The sequence below is a fragment of the Anastrepha ludens genome, chromosome X (genome assembly GCF_028408465.1).
Source record: "Anastrepha ludens isolate Willacy chromosome X, idAnaLude1.1, whole genome shotgun sequence".
Taxonomy (NCBI): Eukaryota; Metazoa; Arthropoda; class Insecta; order Diptera; family Tephritidae; genus Anastrepha; species Anastrepha ludens.
The window spans coordinates 45,594,840-45,616,954 of record NC_071503.1 but is presented as its reverse complement, the minus strand read 5'-3'; the positions used below and the strand labels follow the sequence as shown (position 1 = coordinate 45,616,954).

General features: G+C 43.6%; 1 protein-coding gene across 5 annotated transcripts in view; it reads left to right on the top strand.

Moving 5' to 3' along the window:
* Positions 1–22,115, top strand: part of LOC128869556 (ATP-binding cassette sub-family D member 1) — a 297,248-nt gene that overhangs the window by 44,409 nt on the left and 230,724 nt on the right. For 3 of the 5 annotated variants that reach the window (XM_054112131.1, XM_054112130.1, XM_054112127.1), the window contains exon 2: positions 5,634–5,879. The exons of 1 other annotated variant lie outside the window; for it this stretch is intronic. The gene's annotated coding sequence lies outside the window, so the exon portion shown is untranslated. The remainder of the gene's footprint in view (positions 1–5,633; positions 5,880–22,115) is intronic. One more of the 5 variants, XM_054112128.1, reaches the window with a different exon arrangement.

The following is a 22,115-nucleotide window of genomic DNA, read 5'->3' as shown; positions in this document are numbered from 1 at the left end:
TTCTAGTACGAAGATGGAACTTCGGGACACAGAGAAATCTTTAAGTTGCTGTCGGAGCAGTATCCACTGTTTTTGGCACCTAAAGATGACCTGATACCCACAGTTTCATTTGGAAGGAAATTTGATGTCAGATTTCCATAGCGTGAGCAATGGAGCAATCCAGAATGCATGCAGGGAGGTTTGAGGGATATTTTCTTTACGGATGGGTCCAAGACTGAAATAGGGTCTAGAACCGGATGGTACTTAAACGATAGCAATAGGTATCACTATGCTATGGGGGGAATGGCAACTGTTTTCCAAACGGAAGTTTTTGCCATCCTAAAAGTAGCCGAATGGATAATCGGGAGGAGATGGAGCGGGAAACAGATTGGAGTCTTCAGTGACAGTCAGGCTGCATTGAAGGCCCTGGAGAACGCGAAGCAAACCTCAAAGATTGTTCAAGAATGTAAGAAGAAGCTTAATTCTGTCGCAAGACAAAACAGGCTTGTACTTATATGGGTTCGGGGACACTCCTGTGTTCAAGGAAACGAAATTGCCGACGAATTGGCCAACCGTGGATCAGCGGTGCTCCCACAGGGGCCAGAGCCAATAATCGGAATCAGTCCCGCAGGAATCAAGAATTGGATCAACGATTATGTAGGCAATGTACATAAAGAGCGATGGTCCGGTCTGGAACGCTGCAGAACTGCAAAGTGTTTTGTGACAAGTCCGAACAGAAAGCTGTCAAACTTTCTACTAAAGCTTAGAAGGAAAGATATTCGGTTGATGGTCGGTATCATTACAGGACACAACCCATGGGGTCAGCATATCACCACCATTGGAATCATCGAGAACCCGCTATGCCTGTCATGCTTGGAAGAGGCGGATAGCACTGAGCACTTTCTCTGTGAGTGTCCTGCCTTTTCTAGAGCGCGACTACGAGTATTGGGTTCCGATGTCATGAGAATGAGTAATATTCGTTCTCTAAAACTGGAGGATATTTACAGATTTGCCAAAGAATCTGGAAAATTCTCACTGGACTAACTATCTCTATCTCTGTCTCTATTCTTTCCTATCTCTTTCTCTGATACTTTTCTCCTTCCCTCCTTGACTATCTACCCCCTTTCCAGAGCTTTAAATACAATGGGCTCTTTAGCCTGAGTATTTTAGGAGCCACCAAATCTCCTGGTGCTCCTTGGCTCGACCTTTTCAAATTCAAATTCACGCGTGACTACCATTCGGGAGTACGTAGGTTCGAATCTCCGTGCATGAACATCAAATAATAGAAAACGTTTTTTCTAATAGCGGTCATCCCTTGCAGGCAATGGAAAAACTCTGAGAGTATTTATGCCATGAAAATCTCCTCACAATAAACCGTTTGCCGTTCGGAATCGGCTAAACTGGACAACACAAATAGGAGGAGCTCGGCCAAGCACCTAACAGAAGTGTACGCACCAATTATTTTTTTATATTTTTAATGAAAACACAGTAAAATAATAATGAAAGTGGCTTTATTGTTTTTCCAAATAGTCTCCATTTAAGTCAGTACATTTCTGCATTCGCTTTGAACAAACATAGCACTCGAGAAGTGGATACCTGGAAAATGAGCTGTTTAGAGGCCTTACCAGCTTCACCAGACGTTTAAGAAAAATAAGTCATTAGGTGCCAAATCAAGGTTGTAAGACGGCAGATCCCTGAAATCGATCTGTTTACTGTGCAAGGTTGGTTTTCCTTAATTCTCCGAAAAATTCTGGCAAACAAATATTTGTTTACCATTCAATAAAAAATAAGCCACTAAAAAACAAGCTAGGCTCGATAAATACTGGCTAGGCGATTCTCAGCACCAATAAAACAGATTTTCTTCCCTCGAATTAGAAGATGATCAGGTTCCCAAGCCCAAATAAAATAATCCGAAGCCCCCACCAATTTTCGTTGACAAAGGAAGTAACATTACCCCTTTAATAAAGTCAAAATACAGGCAAAATCTCCCGAAGCTTTCAAAGCAATTGTTCACCAACTGGAACAGAAAAATTCTCCACTTACAAGCCAAAACAAAAGAGAAGTTTCAAAGTCATACTCAAACATACGCGTTCTTCTACTGTCACTGAAGAAATCGTTGAAGCTCTACAAAATCACGTACATACCGCAATCATTGCTGAAATCAAAGTCAAACATCAAGGACATCTACGAATTAAAATATCTATTTATCACTAAAATAGACCTAAAGAAGACCAGTATGTATTAATTCCGCAGGACAGCATTGCTCATGCAAGTAAAATACCGATAGTGTTGAATGTGCTCTATGTGCACGCTATAAAGGCTGCAAGTTGTATATAAATGTTCAAAAGCTAAAGTACCCACCTTTAAGAAAAATGGAGGATAATCAAAAAATGCCCGCCAGCAGAAATCAACTCCATCCCACCAAGCCTCGCAACCGCATATAAATGCACTTTCTTATTTTTAAATAATAAAAAGCACACAAAATCTGAGCCCAAATAACTCAGTGCCTCTCAATTAAAAGAAACCGCCTTTGCATCCTCCAGCGAAATGCAAAAATTGATCGCGCCCCCCATGCAAACAATGGAGCACGTCTCGGAAATGTTGAGACTCCTCGTCACTCTTACGATAAAACTCTGCCGTTCAATATCTCGAACTCCAAGCTTTATCACACAATGCACCCTGATAAAATACGCTGGTTCAGCTATATTAATTAAAAACAACATTAAACACTTGAATATTGACTCTTACTACACAAAAGCTATCCAAGCTGCAAATATAGTCGTGGGACAGTAGAGGCCAAATTACAATCTCCGCTGTATACAGTACACCAAAGAACGCAATCAAGTCATAGGAATACATTAGATTTTTAAAATCTCTTGGAAACGGAGTTTTAGCTATAGGTGACTACAACGCAAAATTCTCACGATGGTGATCTGGCCTCATTTGTCCCAAAGGCCGTCAACTCTTTACGGCAAGACTAAATCTTCTATCAGCCTCCTGCGGTCCACCAGCATATATAGAAATTAAATAGTATTCAATTCGTGTTTCAAGTTATCCCCTAATGGTCTCTCTAAGCAATGATTTTATCGACTCACCCTCTCAATGCTGCCTTCACAACAAGAAAACTGATTGTAATCTTTTCCAAATATTAATATCTGCAACCCTTAATCTGAAGCACGCGCTAAAACCTATTGATGACATAATTGCAGCTCTTGAACACTTCAATACTTGCATCCAACAAGCAGCTTAAAAATCTACACCCATTCTTAGCAAACCACAATGTCCAAGAATCTCTTCCCTTGCAAAAGAAAAACTGTTAGAAAGAAGTGGCTGCAAACTAGACTTCCCGACGACAAAAAAGATTAAATATCCTAACGAAAGAGCTAAAATAAATCTTGCAAAAAGAACGGAACTCTGAACTTTATCAATATCTCAGCAGTCTTGAAGTCACAGCCGCCAGCCATTATTTTCTCTGGAAAGCAGCAAAAAAAGACACAATCCGTCATCAGAATGGAAAACAATCAGTGGGCTAAAAGCGATGTTGAAAAAGGAAACACATTTGAAGAATATGTAAAAAGTGTGTTTACTCCACATGATATTGAACCTTCCCTTCAATACTGCACACAAAGTAAGAGAAACTCTTGAGGGCGTCTATCAAATAGACCCACTTATTAAAAAATTGTTGCTAGTAATTGAGAAACGATTGTTGCTAGTAATTGAGAAACGAATGATTACTCAAAATCTCCAGCTTCAGAAAAAAAAGCACAATCGATCAAGTTCAAAGGCTTGTAAATTGCATTCACTTTAAATTTGAACACAAATAGGAATGTACTGCTGCATTCCTCGAAATATCTCAAGCATTCGGTTAAGTATGGCACGATGGCTTACTTTCTAAAGTAAAAAATATTTTCCCGATTAACTATTACATTTCATATCTCAATAACCGATTCTTCTTTGTGAAGCAAGGTATGAACTCTGCGAAAGTTCAGCTGACGCTCCTCAAGGCAGTGTAATGGGTCTCATTCTATATCTGCTTTACAGACATGACTTACTTGTGGGCACATTTGCAGACGATATGGCGATTCTCGCAATGGACACACTTCCTCAATTGGCCTCACTCCAATTCCAAAATTCCATGAATAAGATAACCCAATGGCTTCAAGATTGGCGAATTAAGCCGAACGAGGCATCCACCTCGCCGGCAAGCTCACGCGGAAAACTCATCTTTATGACACGCAAAGCGCTGGGAATGACGCTCAGAAATCTTAACTGGTTACTTAGCTTGAGAGTAAGCCCTTATCACTGTGGACCTACCACTCTGGACCTATGGAATGTAAATGTGGGTTCCGCGGCAGCCTCAAATGTGGTCATTCTCCAAAGATTCCAATCAAAGGCTCTTAGAATGATTGTGAACTCTCCAGTGAACATCACAAACAATCAAATTCACCGTGATCTTGAAGTCACTCGTGTTTCTTCTTAAGGTATTAGGGGTCCGGGCCCGGGGCCCGAAAAAATGATGATTTTCAATAATTTCTTTTGCTAGTCAATTGCTTTATTTTACAAAAATAAAAACATAGCATTAATACATCGTGTTTCAACACTGACTTTAGCAAAATTAAAAAAAAAATAATAATTGTAAAAGTTATCGCTGTTTGTGTGGAGCCCGTTTCTCCAGAAGTCCCCGGTGATCATCAAGTCTTTAGATATGCAAGTTATCAAGTCTTTAGAGATGCATCTAAACTCAATCGGACAAAAGAAATTAGTTTTATTAATAGATAATCTTGTGCCTGATCGAAGCTTTTTTCAAAATTAACAATATGGCGGCCTTAGAAAATATGTTTCAGATTTTCGAGACAAAAACCGACAATTAATTGTTTAAAAAAATCGAAAATTAAAAAAAAAAGTCCTTCGCTGAGGCACGAGTTTTTTTTGTTTTTCGAAAGCAGTATGAATTTTGTTGAAACATACCAAACGGTTTTTAAGTTACAGTGATCACCAGTTCAAAAAACATAGTTTTGAGAAAAACGCATTCAAAGTTGCTGGCAGCTGCTGCTAGCTACTTGCTCTCGAACGCTCCGGAGCAACCGAGCGCCCTTTGTTAATTGTTGAACAACTCGAAAAGTATTTGTTGGACTCACTTCAAATTTTCACAGAATATTTTTAAGATATTATACTTTAAGAAAATGCCAAAAAATCCCATTTTTTGAAAGGTCTGATTACCCCTAACCCCTTAAGTTGCCTACCAACAAAAAATTCTTGATCACCAAAATCACTTTATTTCTACACTCAAATAACTTAAAAAGAAATCAATATAAGACCTGCCATATTGAATACCTGTACATAAAATATGAATGCACTATATTATTTAATTATTAAATTTATTGTAAAAAACAAATTGCATTAAATGAATTGAATTAAAAAAAAAAATTAGTATTGACAGTTTTGAGTTTCTCTATTCGTCTAATATGCACTATATTTTTTAATTATTTAATTTGAAAGTAATTAATTTTAAATCCATATTGCTTATTGTGAAAAACAAATTACATTAAATGAAATGAATTAAAAAAAAAAATTAGTATTGACAGCTTTGAGTTTCTCTATTTGCCTAATATTGAATGTATGCTAATCCCGCTAATTCCCAATTGTGTTTCTAGCACAACCATCGTTTTTGGATGACCTTCACGGAATTCATCCTGTAAGAATCGACGGTCAGCGTTTCACAGTGGCCAAGTGTTGTGCCACAACGTCAAAAGTTGAAGTAAGTTGATCAATGAACTCCTATCTCGATAATCCGCGTCGAGAAAATATTTAAATGGTACTAAACCATCGCAAGAAAATTATCACGACATACTTCCTTTGGGCGAGATTTTTCAACTCACTGAAAAGAACCAATAAAGCTCGTAAGTGAAATGTAACGTTTTCAGTTTATGCTAAAAACTATCATACTTGGCGCAAAAATATATAAAAGGCATCCCTCATATATGTACGAGGTGTGTTCAAAAAGTATCGCGAATTTGGTGTTCTTTCAAAAATTATTTATTTATTCATTAATATCTATTTTGTCGCCTTCAAAGTAATCCCCATGAGATGTTATGCACTTGTGCCAACGTTTTTCCCAATATTCGAAGCACTTCAAAAAATCACCTTTTTTATCTTGTTCAGCTGCTCCATCGATGCCGTCTTTTTCTCGTCAATCGTAGCATAGCGTCGTCCTTTTATGGACCTCTTAAGTTTATGGAACAAGAAAAAGCCACAGGGGGCCAGATCTAGGGAATACGGTGGCTGTGATTAGTGTGTTGTTTTTGGCTAAAAAGTCGATGTGGGAGCAGGGGCGTTATCGTGATGCAAGAGCCAATTTTTGTGCTTCCACAAATCCGGGCGTTCCTGGCGGATTGCTTCGCACAAATTGCGCATAACTTGACGGTAATATTCCTTACCCCCTGCAATCGAAGAAAACGGTAAGCAAAACTTTTACATTCGACCGAACTTGGCTCGCTTTCTTCGGTCTTGGTTCGTGCGGCAGCTTCCACTGAGTAGATGGAGCTTTGGTTTTCACGTCATAACCATAAACCCACGATGCGTCACCAGTTATGACCCTCTGGAGCAAATTTTGAGTCGTCGCGAACAAAGTCCAACATCTCATTAGCAATGTTCATGCGATGCTGCTTTTGGTCGAAATTGAGCAGTTTTGGTACGAATTTTGCGGCGACCCGTCTTATGCCCAAATCATTGAAAAAAATCGAATGCGAGCCAATCGATATGTCTAGATCCTCAGCAACTTCTCTAACGGTGGTTCGACGATTGGCCAATACCATATTATTCACTTCATCAATTTTTTCGTCTGTTGTCGAAGTGCTCGGTCGTCCGGCCCGCTTTCCGTCGTTCACATCTTCTCGGCCTTCTTAGAACATTTTGTAACACCGATAAACGTTGCTTTGGTCCAAAGTAGCTTCTCCGTATGACACAGTCAACAATGGGAATGCATCCGCGCACTTAATTTCGTTTTTCACACAAAATTTGATACAGGTTCTTTGATCCATCTTTTTAAATAGGGAAAAATCGAAGACGAGCCGAAACACGTGCAAGCAAAGCAGCTGTCAACAATTAACTGAACATTCAAAATGGGCGAACTCGTCGGCATGAGTGAGAGATATGAGTACCAACATATCGCCACAAAAAATCGATATTCGAATATACGTAACCTGCGAAAATTCAAAATTTGCGATACTTTTTGAACACACCTCGTATACACTCAGCTCATGCAAGTTAACCGAAGAAGGCGATAAATGGATTATTTTATTTAAATATCACTTGGTCATGAATTGCTGAGCCAGCACATTCATTAAAAAAAATAAATAAATAATTGGCGCGTACACTTCTGTTAGGTGTTTGGCCGAGCTCCTCCTCCTATTTGTGGTGTGCGTCTTGATGTTGTTCCACAAATGGAGGGACCTACAGTTTCAAGCCGATTCCGAACGGCAGATATTTTTATGAGGAGCTTTTTCATGGCAGAAATACACTCGGAGGTTTGCCATTGCCTGCCGAGGGGCGACCGCTATTAGAAAAATGTTTTTATTAATTTTGCTTTCACCGAGATTCGAACCAACGACCTCTCTGTGAATTCCCAATGGTAATCACGCACCAACCCATTCGGCTACGGCGGCCATTCATTATTAAACTGAAATTTTGCGCTGAAAGTAAACATTGATCTGACTAATTGCGTAGCAGAAGTTGCAAATAACAAGTATGCTTACTATCATAACAATTTCGTCAAGAATAACAGCGGAAATAATAATCAATCGTCGATAGCAGCAATAGTGATAACATCAGAACGGCTACCGATAGCATTAGGGCTTGATTAGTTTTTTAAGAATTAGTTTTAGATTCAGAATTATTCTTACCCGTGAAGAATTACCATAAGTAGTTGGGTTAACGGCAGAAAGTAAATATATTAGTTTTATAATATTAAAGGTAAGTGTCTATTCACTAATTTGAATATCATTACATATTCGGCTACGTGCACTTGCCACAGCAAAAATATTACAATTCGGAATCATGTATGAATCAGTAAGACACCTCTTTAAGTCTTTAGTAGGAAGTACGGCAAGTAAGGCAGGGATTAAATAAACCAATTTTATATTTAATATTAGGGAGAAGTGTCTTTTCACTATTTTGAAGATCAGTAAAAAGGAGCAACTAATACTATTAATAGTGGTGAACCACCAACGGTGAAATACCAAAATTAAAAACAAATTTTCTAATAGCGGTCGTCCCTCGCCAGGCAATGGCTAATTTCGTTGTTGTTGTTGTTGTTGTTGTTGTTGTTAACAGCATAGGTAGCCCTGTCAGTGTAGGCATATCATCGTTCGTCTTCGTCTAGCTCATCTAAGGGTAGGCCCAGGAAACATGCTGTTTCGACGGGTTAGGTCCAGAGGGAGAGGGGGGTTAGATGTTGTTGTTGTTGTTGTTGAGGTGGTTGAACATTTCTGATCTGAAAATGCTCCTAATTAGTGACCAGCACCGTTTTACTACCACTATCTCGTGTGAAGATGATGTTGTTATTTTTTTTTTTTTTTTTTTTTTTTTTTTTTGTTTCCAAGTCAGATCCATTTAGTGAGGTCCAAGTATAGCAGCAAATCCTTTATCTCTATGTCTGAGATTTCTTTAATTTGTTGTAAGAAAGGCTTACCGAAGAATCGGAGTCGTGCCCTGGCTAGTCCCGGACATTCACATAAATAGTTCAACAGACTCTCCTTCGCCCCTTCCGATTGACAGCTTCTACAGATAGGATTGAAGGGTAGATTTAGTCTAGCTGCATGATCCCCTACTTTCCAATGTCCTGTAAGGGTTGCAGTGATACGTGAAATGTTTGGCCGAGAACATCCTAGGAGGTCATTCGTCCTTTGGATTTTGTATGACGGCCATGTGTTTTTTGTTGTAATACATGTAGGTATTTGCTTCCATCTTCTTTCGGCTAAAGCATGATAGTATGAAGCAATGGATGCTTTTAGTGTGTTCAGTGGGGTGGAGACTGCCACCGCCTCTGCTATGTCTAGTGTCGAGCCCTTTCTTGCTAGCTCATCCGCTATCTCATTGCCCCGTATGTTCCTATGACCGGGAACCCATATCAGGGTAATTTCGAGCCAATGGCTGAGCAGTTTCAGCTCCTCTCTACACTGTAAGACCAGTTTGGATGAAATGTAGTTGGAGTCTAAGGCCTTAATAGCTGCTTGACTGTCTGAGAAGATAGCTACTCTTGCACCAACTTTCTTGTAGAGTTCTAGGGATTTGCATGCTTCTCTGATCGCTAAAAGTTCTGCCTGGAACACGGTGGCATAATCAGGAAGACGAATTGATTGAGATAGGTTGAGTGGCTCCGAATGGAAGCCAGCTCCCACACCACAGCTCATCTTAGAACCATCGGTATAAATTTCGATATCGTGTCTTCCAATCACCTCTCCTTTGCTCCACTCGGCTCTCGGTGGAAAGCGTACCGTAAAGCCTTTCTTGAAGTTGAGGTCGGGGACTGTGTAGTCTGATCCGTTTGTGAGCAGCGGGGGTCCCTGTAGGAGGATCTTACTGTGACCGTACGGCCTTGTTGTCCAGTTTCCTATGTCTCTGAGTCTCACCGCGCTGCAAGTAGCTATTGTTTTAATGTGTAAATCTAATGGCAATAGATGTGTTAGTACATTGAGCGCTTCAGTAGCACTGGTGCTAAGCGCTCCTGTAGTTAGGATACACGCTGTTCTTTGTATCTTGTTCAGCTTAGTTTTGTTGTATTTCCTTTCTGTTGCAGGCCACCAAACTCGTGCCGCATATGTTAGTATTGGCCCTACAATGGCTGTGTAGGACCAGTTGTATAATTTTGGTTGGAGACCCCATTTTTTCCCCAACATTCTCTTACACGTGTAAAGTGCTATATTCGCTTTCTTTACCCTGTACTCTACGTTGGACTTCCAGCTGAGTTTGGGGTCCAGGATAACCCCTAGGTATTTTGCCTGTTTGGTTAGCGTGAGGCAAACGCCGTTTAGTTTTGGGAGATTAAAGTTTGGCACCTTGGTTTTCTTGGTGAATAGCATCAGTTCAGTTTTACTCGGGTTTACACTTAAACCACAGTCCGTGGCCCAATTGCTGAGTGATACCAGAGCTCCTTCCATAATCTCACTGATTGTGGTTGGAAACATTCCTGAAACCATAAGCACTATGTCGTCCGCGTACGCCACCACTTTAATTCCCTTTTGGTTAAATTTGGTGAGGATGTTGTTGGCGACTAGTAACCACAGTAGAGGGGATAAGACTCCTCCCTGAGGGGTTCCCCTGTTGACAGAGCGTTTTATCGTGCTGCTGCCTACCTCACCGATGATTATTCTAGTTTTGAGCATGTTCTCTATCCATTCGTTGAGACCTATGTCTATGCCTAACATGTTAAGAGCCTCAATTATGGATCTTGTGGTAACATTGTTGAAGGCCCCCTCTATGTCGAGAAAAGCAACTAGTGAGTATTGCTTGTATTCTATGCTCCTCTCAATCGCACTTACAACCTCATGAAGAGATAGGCATGTTGAGATGGTGAAATCGTTGAGTCTGTAATCTTTTCCCTGAGATATACATCCAACAATCGCTCGAGCGTTTTGAGGATGAATTAGGATAGGCTGATGGGTCTGAAATCTTTCGCTGTATCATGACCGCGTCTACCAGCTTTAGGGATAAATATCACTTTTACCCTCCTCCAGCTCTTTGGTATGTGCCCTAGCATAAGGCTTTTCCTGAAAAAGACCTCCAGCCAAGGAATCGTCGTTTCTCGAGTGTTCCACAGCATGGCTGGGAATATCCCATCTGGGCCGGCTGCCTTATATGGTTCAAAGTTTTTTATCGCGCATAGTATTCTATCTTGGGATACGATGTGGTTGATTATAATGGGTGATAGTTTGGATGTTTGAACACTGTCAGTATTGTTCTCAATATATTCTGTGTTGCCTGGGAAGTGTGTATTTACCAGATGTTCTAGTGTGTCGGCTGATGATTTTGTCCACTCTCCGTTGTCTTTCTTCAAGAAGGAAGGGCAGGAGTGTTCCTTGGATAGAAGCTTGCCTAGTCTGGCCGTATCTTGGGTCGATTCTATGGAACTACAAAAATCTCTCCAAGCCTCTGTCCGAGCCTCTTTGATTGATTTCTTGTATTCCCTAAGGCAGTCTTTGTAGGGTTTGAAGTATTTGTGTTTGTAGCAGATATTGAAGATTTCTCTTGTCATTTTCCTGAGTTTACTTAGATCTTCATTCCACCAGGTAGGATAGGTTGTTTTGCCATATGTGGCGGGACATGAGGCTTCAAGTCCTTTCGTCAGGGAAGTTTCGAAAGCTCTTACTTTCTCATCTAGGTCTTCCCTTGACGTTATGGTTCTATTTAAGTTTTGAAGTTTAGACTGGGTCACTCTACGGAATGTATGCCAGTTTGTTCTTCTGGGATTTCTATATGGGAAAGGTTTCTCAAGCTTAAGATTGATATCGAAGAGGATCCAGCTGTGGTCTGAAAAGGATCTCTTGTCGGATACCCTCCAATTTGTGACTATTTGGGAATTATTATTTGTGCATAGGGTAATGTCTAAGACCTCTTCCCAGCCTGGAAAATTTGCCGAGCTCGGAAAAGTGAAGGTTGGGGTGGTCCCTACATTACATATGTCTAGGTTGGTGTTTAATAGGAATTCGAAAAGTGACTCACCTCTTTCATTCGTCTCTGAACTGGCCCAAAGCTCGTTTCTGGCGTTTGCGTCGCAGCCCATCAGTAGTTTGTCCGTGCTGTTCAATGTTGACAGGAATCGAGCCACTTCGTCTGGCGGCGCCGGTTTCTCATGTGGCATATACACCGATGCCAGGTATATCGCCGATTTCTGCAGCTCCACTTTCACCACCGTAAAATCGGGAGTGCTAAAATTAGAACACAGAAAAGTTTTTAAGTGTTTTTTAGTGATTATGCATGACCGTGGCTTACCGTCTGCTTTGTTGTAGAATATGTTGATGCTCTTGTTGTCTTGGAACCCCTTAATCTCGTTGTCTCTGACCCAGGGCTCCTGTATGAAACCGATGTCGATGTCCCCTTCCCTGAGGAAGACATCCAAGTTCTCTGTAGCACATTTCGAGTGCTGCAGATTCACCTGTATGGCTCTAGGCATCGGATTTATTGTTGTCTTCAGCTAGGTCGAGCTTTTCTAGTCTTTCTAGCTGTATGTTGTTGTCTGCCTCATCTGGGTCTTCCTCATTTTCATTGCTGTCTGCTTTGAAAATTTTCAGTTTGGCCTTTCTTAGACCAAACCGCATTTTGTTGTCGCATGTTTTGAGTATTGGCAGGCACCCATCATTAATCTGCAGAACGAATGAGATGCTGCTCTTTTGCGGTTTTTTTGCTTTCACGATTGCCCAGTCGTCCATCGGCACCGCAAGGTTGTGAGATTTTAGATATTTTAGCACATCTGCACCGCACAGGTAGCCAAATGCGAGCGCGAGGAGGGCAAGGTATGTCCCTGGCTGGAATAAGCTTAAGCCTTCCAGTGAGCTGCTGATCTCAGCAACGCACCTTTCTAGGACAACTGCTGAACAGTCGTCGTCGCACTTGATCATCCTACAGCCTCTCAGCACGCCCGCGAAATCGAAGGAGGGGAGAGCTCCGCCCTGTACTCCAACTACATGCTTGTCTAGCACGAGTTTGGGCAGTTTGGCCTCCCCTTGACCCCACCTCTGCAGGACTGCTTTGCCGCTGTTAGTTGTTTCGTCTATCAGTGCATAGAGGAGGTTATCCTTAACCACCTCACTGAATGGTTTTTGCTTTGTTTCTTCGATGCTGCTGGACACCTTAGGTCTCTTCGGTGCCTGGTCGATCACGTCCTGTGACCTGTTCCTTTTCATCGCATCGCCTTTTTTCATGTTGTCCTCTTTAGGTTTGTTGGGTAAGAAGTCTTCGTACTCCTTAACCACCTGCTGGTATTTTAGTTTGTCGGCCGCGTCGCGCTCGTCAGTCGCTCCAGCGAGTTCATTTTTGGCAATCTTGCTTAGAATGAACCTCGCCTTCGTGTAGCGAGACTTCATGAGGGCACCCCCGGATTTGTGTTTTCTAGCGGCCTGACTCTCTCTCTGAGTGCCGTCCGCCGCCTTTTTCGAGGATTGTGGTAGAACTTTTTGTTGTTGTTGTTGCTTGCTTAGTAAGGGTGTGCTATGGCTGGTACTTCCCTTACTCTTTGCTGACTCAGCCGTATCTTGGCTGGAGGCCAGCAGGGTATCCTCCTCGGAGGATGGTATTGTGTCGCAGCGCGGCACACATTTTTTGTTCAGTTCGTTTTTTTGAGTGTTCATATTCATCTGTTTCTTACGGTTGCTTCGCCTGACTACGTCAAGCTCCACAACCCACGAGTATTTAGGGGAAGTAATGGGGTCCCCCGCGGCAGCGCCCCTTACCGCGGTAAGGCCACAGTTACTCTCGAAGGCGGCCAGGTATTCGAGAGGGAAACTCCGTTCGCGATGCACATGTTTTAATTACCTGCACCATTCAGTCCTCGGCACGATTCCAAGCACACCTTGACTTGGGAATGTGTTGGTACGGTACTCCCACACGCAGTATCGTGTAAGGGTGTTCGACCAATCCCCATACAGAGCTTCCCTCTAAGTTCATGACAGGTTAAATTCCTAAAAGGAATTTAGCCTTCATTTAAGCCCCATCCCCGCGGCAAGGAGACCAACCACGATGAGGGGAGGGGGGTTAGATGAGTCGGTTTAAGGGGGTATGTGAAGAGGTGGTTAGTGTCGTGCGGGGTACCTTCACATGCCGGACATGTGGTGGAAAGGGCTCGAGATATAGATCAAAACGTGCACCCGGGTAACCTTCGGATGTGTATGTATAATATGGGTATCAAATGGAAGCTGTTGGTGAATGCTTTAGTTCAGAGTATTTTTCATGCCGCTCCGTGACTAGGGTCTCGAGATAGAGACCAAAACGTGGACCCTAGAATGTGTTTGTACAATATGGATATCAAATTGAAGCTGTTGGTGAATGCTTTAGTACAGAGTATTTTTCATGCCGCTCCGTGACTGGGGTCTCGAGATATAGGTCAAAACGTGGACCCGGGTAACCTTTGGTTGTGTATGTACAATATGGGTATCAAATGAAAGCTTGATAAGTGCTTTAATACGGGGTAATTTTCATACCAATTGATGACTAGGGTCTCGAAATATATGCCAAAACGTGGACCCGCCGTGTCTTTGCACCGAATTAAACCAAACTTACACACATTGTTAAATAAGTATTGAAAATGGGTTTCGTAAAGTTTGGTTGTAATTCGGAACACTGGCAACGGGTACAGCGTTCTTTTGAACCAGCCATAATGTCGTTTACTTTTTTAACGCTTGGGGCGGAACTGAACTGTCAAATTCACAGTGTGAGTTACAATGTGTCAATATTTCTTTCTGATTTGGATGCCATAAGGAGAAGACGTAAGTGCAAAGTGTGAAAACTTTTTGTGAATTTTTTCGGAGTGGATTTTAGAACAGTGAATAATTTCTTACGAAATTTCAGAATTTAATGTGAAATCCGAATGTTCAAATGAAATTATGTGTTCGTGGAAAAAAAAATTTGTTTCGTTTTTTTTTTTTGAAAAATATAAATGGATAATGGTTAAAAAAGCTCCAATGCTTAATAAAACTTATAAATTGAAACGAAAAATTCATGGATGATCAGGAAAAAAGACGATTGTTTCTTAGTTATTAATTTGCGTTGATTTGAAATTTAAAAACAATCTTCTTTTTTCCTGATTTTCAATTTATAGTTTATATTTACTCAAAAACAAATAGAAAAACAAAAAATATTGTTTATGCCAAAGCCCTTGAATAAAGAATAAAGAAATAAATAATATGAAAACCATATCTTTTCTGTTCTAAGCCATATCTATTCTATTTTAGTGTGTCCAGCGAAGCGGGCCGGGTTTGCTAGTATAAGATAAAATTGAGGAATTCAAAATGGGCTATCTATAAGCAATGACAATTCAAATTAATGACACTCATGGCTTATTGACTATTTCAGCTGCATACTGTCCACTAAAATTCAATTAAATTAAGCATTATGTCGTTTTCAACGCTGCTATAATACTCAAATACTTCCCAAAGACATGGAAAATTGCCGTAATCATTGCGATCCTAAAACCTAATAAAGACGCCACGTTTGCATCGTCATACCGACCAATGAGTCTGCTATTATAATAAGAATTAATTTAATTCCTCAGCATCAGTTCGGATTTAGACGAAAACATTAAACAATCCAACATGTCACTTACAAAATTAATTAAGACTTCAACAATAAACAAGTATGTGTGGCTGTATATCTTGACATAGCTAAATCCTTTGACAAAGTATGCTACCCTGGATTACTGCACAAACACCAATCTTGGTTGCGAAATGATTACTCTGTAATGCTAAAAAGTTATATCCAAGGCAGAAAATTGTATATTAAATATTACGACGTATATTCATACATTGAACCTATGAATGCAGGAATTCCCCACGTCAGTGTATTAGGAGGATGGTTCCATATGTACAAGTCCACGCAAGTGGGGAAAGGTACTGAGGTACATTCACTTGGGAGTGGCCAAGACGATTCTCCTACATATGGTTCAAGCAGCTCACAATTTCAGGGATTAGCCCAAGTATCCTCTGGGTAGCTTCCGATCAACCGTTCGGGAGTGAGCCAACTTGAGAAGGCGAACCATCCCAGGATAGCTGGTTGTGCGCTGGGTTTGTGTCCCGCCACTTAAAAATCCCACACATTCAAAACACGAACAAAGCCTCGAATGAGAACTTCCTGTACTATTGACGACCCCTGCAAACGAACTAACAATAATGATTAGAGGGCAGGCACCTGGAATGTCCGGTCCCTTAATGGGGAAGGTGCCTCTGCCCGACTGGTTGATGTCCTCGTGAGAGCAAAGGCTGGCATCACTGTCATTCAAGAGATGCCATGGACGGGCCAGGCAAGAAAAGCATAGGACCTTGCGACGTCTACTAGAGACTTCACCGCCAAGTACTGTCGTTCATTCCCGTAGACGATGGTCTCGCAATAATCCGCATCAAAGCGCGATTTTTCAACATCTCGCTCATTTGCGCCCACGCCCCAACGGACGAGAAGGACGATGCGACCAAAGATTCCTTCTATGAGCGCTTGGAACGTTCCGATGAGCGCTCCCCTCGCCACGACATAGCAATGGTGTTGGGTGACTTCAACGACGGGTGGGCAAAGAGGGAGTTCTTGGTTACACAGTCGGAAAATTCAGCCTGCACATCGAAACATCCGGTAACGGATGAAGGCTGATCGACTTCGCGGGGGCCCGAAACATGGCAGTCTGCAGCACCAGATTCCAGCATAAGAAGATACCCCAAGCTGCCTACTGGACGAAAAACGCGAAACCTGATCGATCATGTTGTGATAGATGGAAGACATGGCTCTAGTGTTTTAGATGTACGTACGATCCGAGGACCCATCAACTCGGATCATTACCTCGTTGCAGCCAAACTATGCGCACGCCTCTGTGCATCAAAAAATGTGCATCTACCTACGCAAAGAATGTAAGATATCGAAAACCTGCAATCACAACAGAAGCCAGAAGATTCGCCACTCGACTCTCACTCCTGCTCTCTGAAAGTATTGCCCAACCATCCAGAATACACGACCAATGAAGGAATCAGATTCCGGCGAGCCCGAAAAAAAATTGGTACGACGGAGAGTGTCATGCTGAGGAGTCGTTCCGCTACTCGACCATGTCGAGGTGAGAATAGCGATAACGCGGCTAAAGAACAATAAAGCCGCAAGAGTCGACGGACTACCAGCTGAGCTATTCACACATGGCGGCGAGGCGCTGGTAAGGTGCATGCAATTATCGCTGGATTAGTCTTCTAAATATCGCCTTTAAGGTTCCAGCGAGCGTATTGTGTGAACGGCTGAAGCCCACCGTCAACGAACTGATTGGACCTTATCTGTGTGGCTTTAGACCGGGAAAGTCTACCATCGACCAGATATTCACAATACGCCAAGTCTTGGAAAATACCCATGCAATGCGAATCGACGCATACCATCTTTTCGTGGACTTTAAAGCTGTAGTCGACAGTACGAAAAGGAGTACCTATATGCCGCGATATCCAAATTTTGTATCCTCGCAAAATTAATACGGCTATGCAAGATAACGTTGCTCAATTGGAGCAGCTCCGTCAGAATTGGGAAGGACCTCTCCGAGCCGTTTGATACCAAACGAAGTGTCTGACAGGGTGACTCGCTGTCGTGTGATTTCTTTAACTTGATGTTGGAAAGGGTCATGTGAGCCGCAGAACTTAATCGCTCAGGCACAATTTTTTATAAAAGCGCACGATGATATTGACATCCGCGTTGTTAGTTCTGCATTTTCCAAACTGGATAAAGAGGCAAAGTGAATGGGTCTGGTGGTGAACAAGGACAAAACGAAGTACCTCCTGTCATCAAACAAACAGTCGGCGCACTCGTGTATCGGCAACCACATCACTGTTGACAGTTATGATTTCTATGTTGTAAAATACTTCTAATAAAATATATTAAATCCAATTTGACAATAGTGCAACGTGCCCAGTTGAAGATAATTAGGACAATAACAAATGCACCATGGTAAATATAAACCAAACGCTGACATTCACCGCAACTTAAACATCGACACAGTTGACGAAGCAATACAAACTGCGAGCAGACGGCACATAAGCAGACTTCTGACGCACACAAATTCGACGATGAGGTAGCTTTCTGCTGAAAAGTAATTCAATAAGAAGAGACTTATGTAAATGAGAAACACCAACTGACCTCTTGTAATGTAATAATAAGAAATATGTTTATGCACTTATCAAAATTATCATAGTAAATATTTTAAAAATTAATTATAAATTCCTAAATGATCCTCAAGAGCAATGGCCTTACAGTGTCACTTAAATATCTGTTAAACAAATTACTTATTGTTGTTGTGTTTGTTGTTGTTGTTGTTGTTGTTGTTTTAACAGCATAGTTAGCCCTGTCAGTGTAAGTATATCATCGTTCGTCTTCGTCTAGCTCATCTAAGGGTAGGCCCAGGAAACATGCTGTTTCGACAGGTTGGGTCCAGAGGGAGAGGGGGGTTAGATGAGTCGGTTTGAGGGGGCATGTGAAGAGGTGGTTAGTGTCGTGCGGGGTACCTTCACATGCCGGACATGTGTTTGGTATGTCGGGGTCAATTCTGGATATGTAGGAGTTTAACCTGCTACAATATCCAGAACGTAATTGTGCTAATGTTACACGAGTCTCACGGGGAAGCTGGAGCTCTTCATCTGCGATAGGTGGTGGTTGGACTCCGAATACGGCATTCACAGGACGGGAGTTCATGAAGGTGGTAACGGTCTCCCGGTGAATGTCGTTTATTGACTGTCTAAATACTGTCCGGTCCAGTAGGTTTCGGTCAGTTTTGTCCTGGATTTCGTCAGCGTAGTCTAGGAGGTGTCTCCTGACGTGCCTGGGAGGCGGCTCAGACTCAAGCAGGTGTCTGCAGGGGTGAAACCTGCGGTAACACCCCAGCAGGAACTGTGTGCTGAACAGTTTGTTGTGCTCCACTACTGGGAGCATTTGTGCCTCGTTATGAAGGTGTTGGATGGGTGACATCAGGAGGCACCCGGTCGCTGTCCAAATGGCAGTATTTTGACAAGTCTGTAGCTTTGTCCACTGCGAATCACTAGTTCCAGGCGACCAGACAGGCGCAGCATAGTTCAGAACCGGCCGACCAAATTCCTTAAATGTCGATAGCAACAGTTTTTTCTCTTTGCCCCAGTTGCTGCCGGCAAGCGATTTGAGGACCTTGTTGCGATTTTGGACTTTTGTGGCAATTGCGGTTGTATGCGCAGAGAAGGAGAGCAAGCTGTCAAAGGTTCCACCCAAAATTTTGGGGTTATTTACCGTCGGAATTGGTGTATCATCGACTTTTACCTTAAGGGACAGCTTGACCTCCTTTTTCCAGGTGGTAAAGAGGGTCGCCGTGGACTTGGTGGGGGAAAGTTGGAGATTCCTCGCAGTGAAAAAGCGAGAAAGGTCGGTGAGGTAGTTGTTCACTTTGGAGCACAGACCATCGATGTCATTGCCCGACGCCATTATCGTGCAATCGTCAGCGTATGAGGTCAGGGAAACTCCCGCTGGTGGTTGGGGGAGCTTCGAGATGTAGAAGTTAAAAAGCAAGGGAGAAAGGACACCACCCTGCGGTACGCCTTGCTTAATCTTTCTCTGCTTTGAAGTTTGATCTCGAAATATCACTGACGAATGCCGACCGCTCAGATAGTTCGCGGACCACCTCTTCAGTCCTGGCGGGAGTGTCGACTGATAAATGTCATCTAGTAGCGTGGAATGGCTGACTGTATCGAAAGCCTGTTTCAAGTCCAACGCTACTAGGGCAGTCCTCTCGCAGGGGGGGTTTTGGTTAAGCCCGCGATTTATCTGGGCGTTTATGGCGGTGAGTGCAGTGGTGGTGCTGTGCACTCGTCGGAAACCGTGCTGATATGGGTCTGGGGCCAGGTGTTTCGTGTAGAGAGGGAGGAGGAGGGCTTCAAGTGTCTTCACTACTGGGGAAAGGAGAGTTATCGGCCGATAAGACTCCTCTTGGTGTGCGGGTTTCCCAGGTTTCAGTAGTGGGACCATTCTCCCTGCTTTCCACTTGCCAGGGATGATGAGGGTGGCCAGGGACAGATTGAAAACCCTTGTGAGGAATCCTACTCCCAGGGGTCTCAGATGCTTCAGCATCAGCGCGTTTAATCCGTCAGGGCCAATGGCCTTCGATGATTTCGACTTGTTGATGGCCCCCTGAACCTCATCACCGGAGAAAGTAAGTGGCGCACTGTCGTTCGTCAGTTTGTGCAGCCTTCTGGTAGCACGACGTCTGGTTCTGTCGCCCGGAGGATGCAATATGAAAAGCCGGTTAAACTAGCTCGCGCATCTCTTCGGGTCCGACGAAGTGCAACCGTTGAAGGTGATAGCCACCTTGTCGTTGTGCTTCGTCGGGTTTGACAGGGACCTAACGGTGGACCAGAGCTTACTCACCTCAGAGGTGAGATTACAGGTCTTCAGGTGCTCAACCCATTTAGTCCGCTTATGCTGATTTACCAGTTGCCGGATCTCCAAATTGAGATCCCTTATGCGGGGATCCCCGGGAACGGCCTGGCGTAGGTGGTCACGCTCATTTGCTAAACTGGCTTCTTCGGCTGGGAAATGAGGACGAATGTCCTTATAACTTCCAGCTGGGATGAAGCGAGCCGCAGCAGCTGTGAGCACCTTGCGGAACGCGCGTTCGCCTACGCGCACATCAGTGGGGATGGGAAGAGCGGCGAAGGTGTCCTCGGTGAATTCCGTGAAGCCGGCCCAATTAGCTTTTTTAAAGTTAAAATAGGACTGGTGATTCGCGGAAACGAAGTCGGCAGGTCTCTCGAGCGAGACGATAATGGGCAAATGGTCTGATGCAAGCGATAGCATAGGTCGCCACGTTATGCTATTTATCAGACCCGCGCTAGCAATTGTTAGGTCAGGCGAGCTGCTGCAATTGCCCACTACCCTGGTGGGGGCGTCGTCGTTCACTGTGCTGAATGTCGAGTCGTCTATCTGCTCTGCCAGTTGCTGTCCCCTACGATCATTTGGCAGGCTTGAATGCCAAAGATCGTGATGCGCATTGAAGTCACCTACAACCAATTGGTTTTCACCTCTGATGAGCGCACCTATATCAGGGTGATATCCTGCCGGGCAGCAGGTGACAGGGAGTATATATATGTTAAATATTTCGAGCTCGGAATCGCCTGACCGGACAGCTATGCCTTGACATTCTAAGGTGCTGTCCCTGCGGTCGATTCCTTCATCGATAAGACGATACTGAACTGTGTGGTGGACTATAAACGCTAGGGGACCACCATTGTCTCGCTCGCGATTGTGTCTGTGCACGTTATAGCCATCCCTGGTGATCAGAGATGACCTAGCGTGCAGCTTTGTTTCTTGGACCGCAGCTATCTTAATACTGTGCCGGCTCATAAAGTCAACTATCTCGTCGACCTTACTCGTAAGTCCGTTGCAGTTGAATTGGAGAAGCTTGAAGCTTCTCGGTGAGGTCAGTGTAATTCGGGGGGTGAGGGACGCGAGGGGTTGTCTACGTTGGACCTGCTGCGCAATCCACTGTGGTTGTTGCGGTCTGATGGTGGTGGGCGGCCGAGCCTCCGGGGGCGGTAGTGGGTGCAGAGCTCTGCAGCAGGGGGCAACGAAGGCAGTTGTCCACTCACGGGTGGTGCGCAGGCCGAAACATCTCCGAAAATGGCACCAGCCATTGCAAGAATTGCACTGGACTGATACCAGATTCCGAGGTATTACGGCCTGACACACGGAACAGACTGTGCGGGGGACCAAGAGCTGCTGGTTTGTCCCCGCGCTGGGGTTGGAGCAGGAAGGATGGGGAGGGGTTGAAGGGGAGTTGTGTTGCTCCTATAGGCTCCTCACCGTGGAGGTGTGGGTAGTGGTGGCGGTTGGTAGTGCCAGCCTATCAGGGGGTGTATTAGCCGTGGAGGCATCAGACGCCTGCTGGCGGGAGCAACACGTGGCCACATACCGTGTGGACCACTCCCTATGTGACTTAAGACCCGAGCAGGTCTTAAGGTGGCTCCACCCGTTGCACTTGTTACACCTAACCGAGGTGGAGTTCGGGTGAAGCCGTTTGTGGCAAACGCAGCAGTAGAATACTTCTGGCCCAGGGTTGGATTCGATTCCAGCTCTGAGGAGAAGTATTTGGAGCAGGATTGCTGCGAGAGATTGCTCCTGTGACGTAAGAGGTGGGGTGATATACTGTTCACTAGACAGGGCTAGTATACTGGGGCGGCAGCCCTTGGTCGGGAAAAACCCGAGTCATTCCGGTACGTAGAACCGGCTGCCATGGGAATGAATTTCGTTATATAATATAACTATATATATATGTATATATAATTGGCGCGTACACCCGCTTTAGTGTTTGGCCGAGCTCCTCCTCGTATTTGTAGCTTGAGTTTTGATGTTGTTCCATAAATGAAGGGACCTACAGTGTCAAGCCGACTCCAAGCGGCAAATAT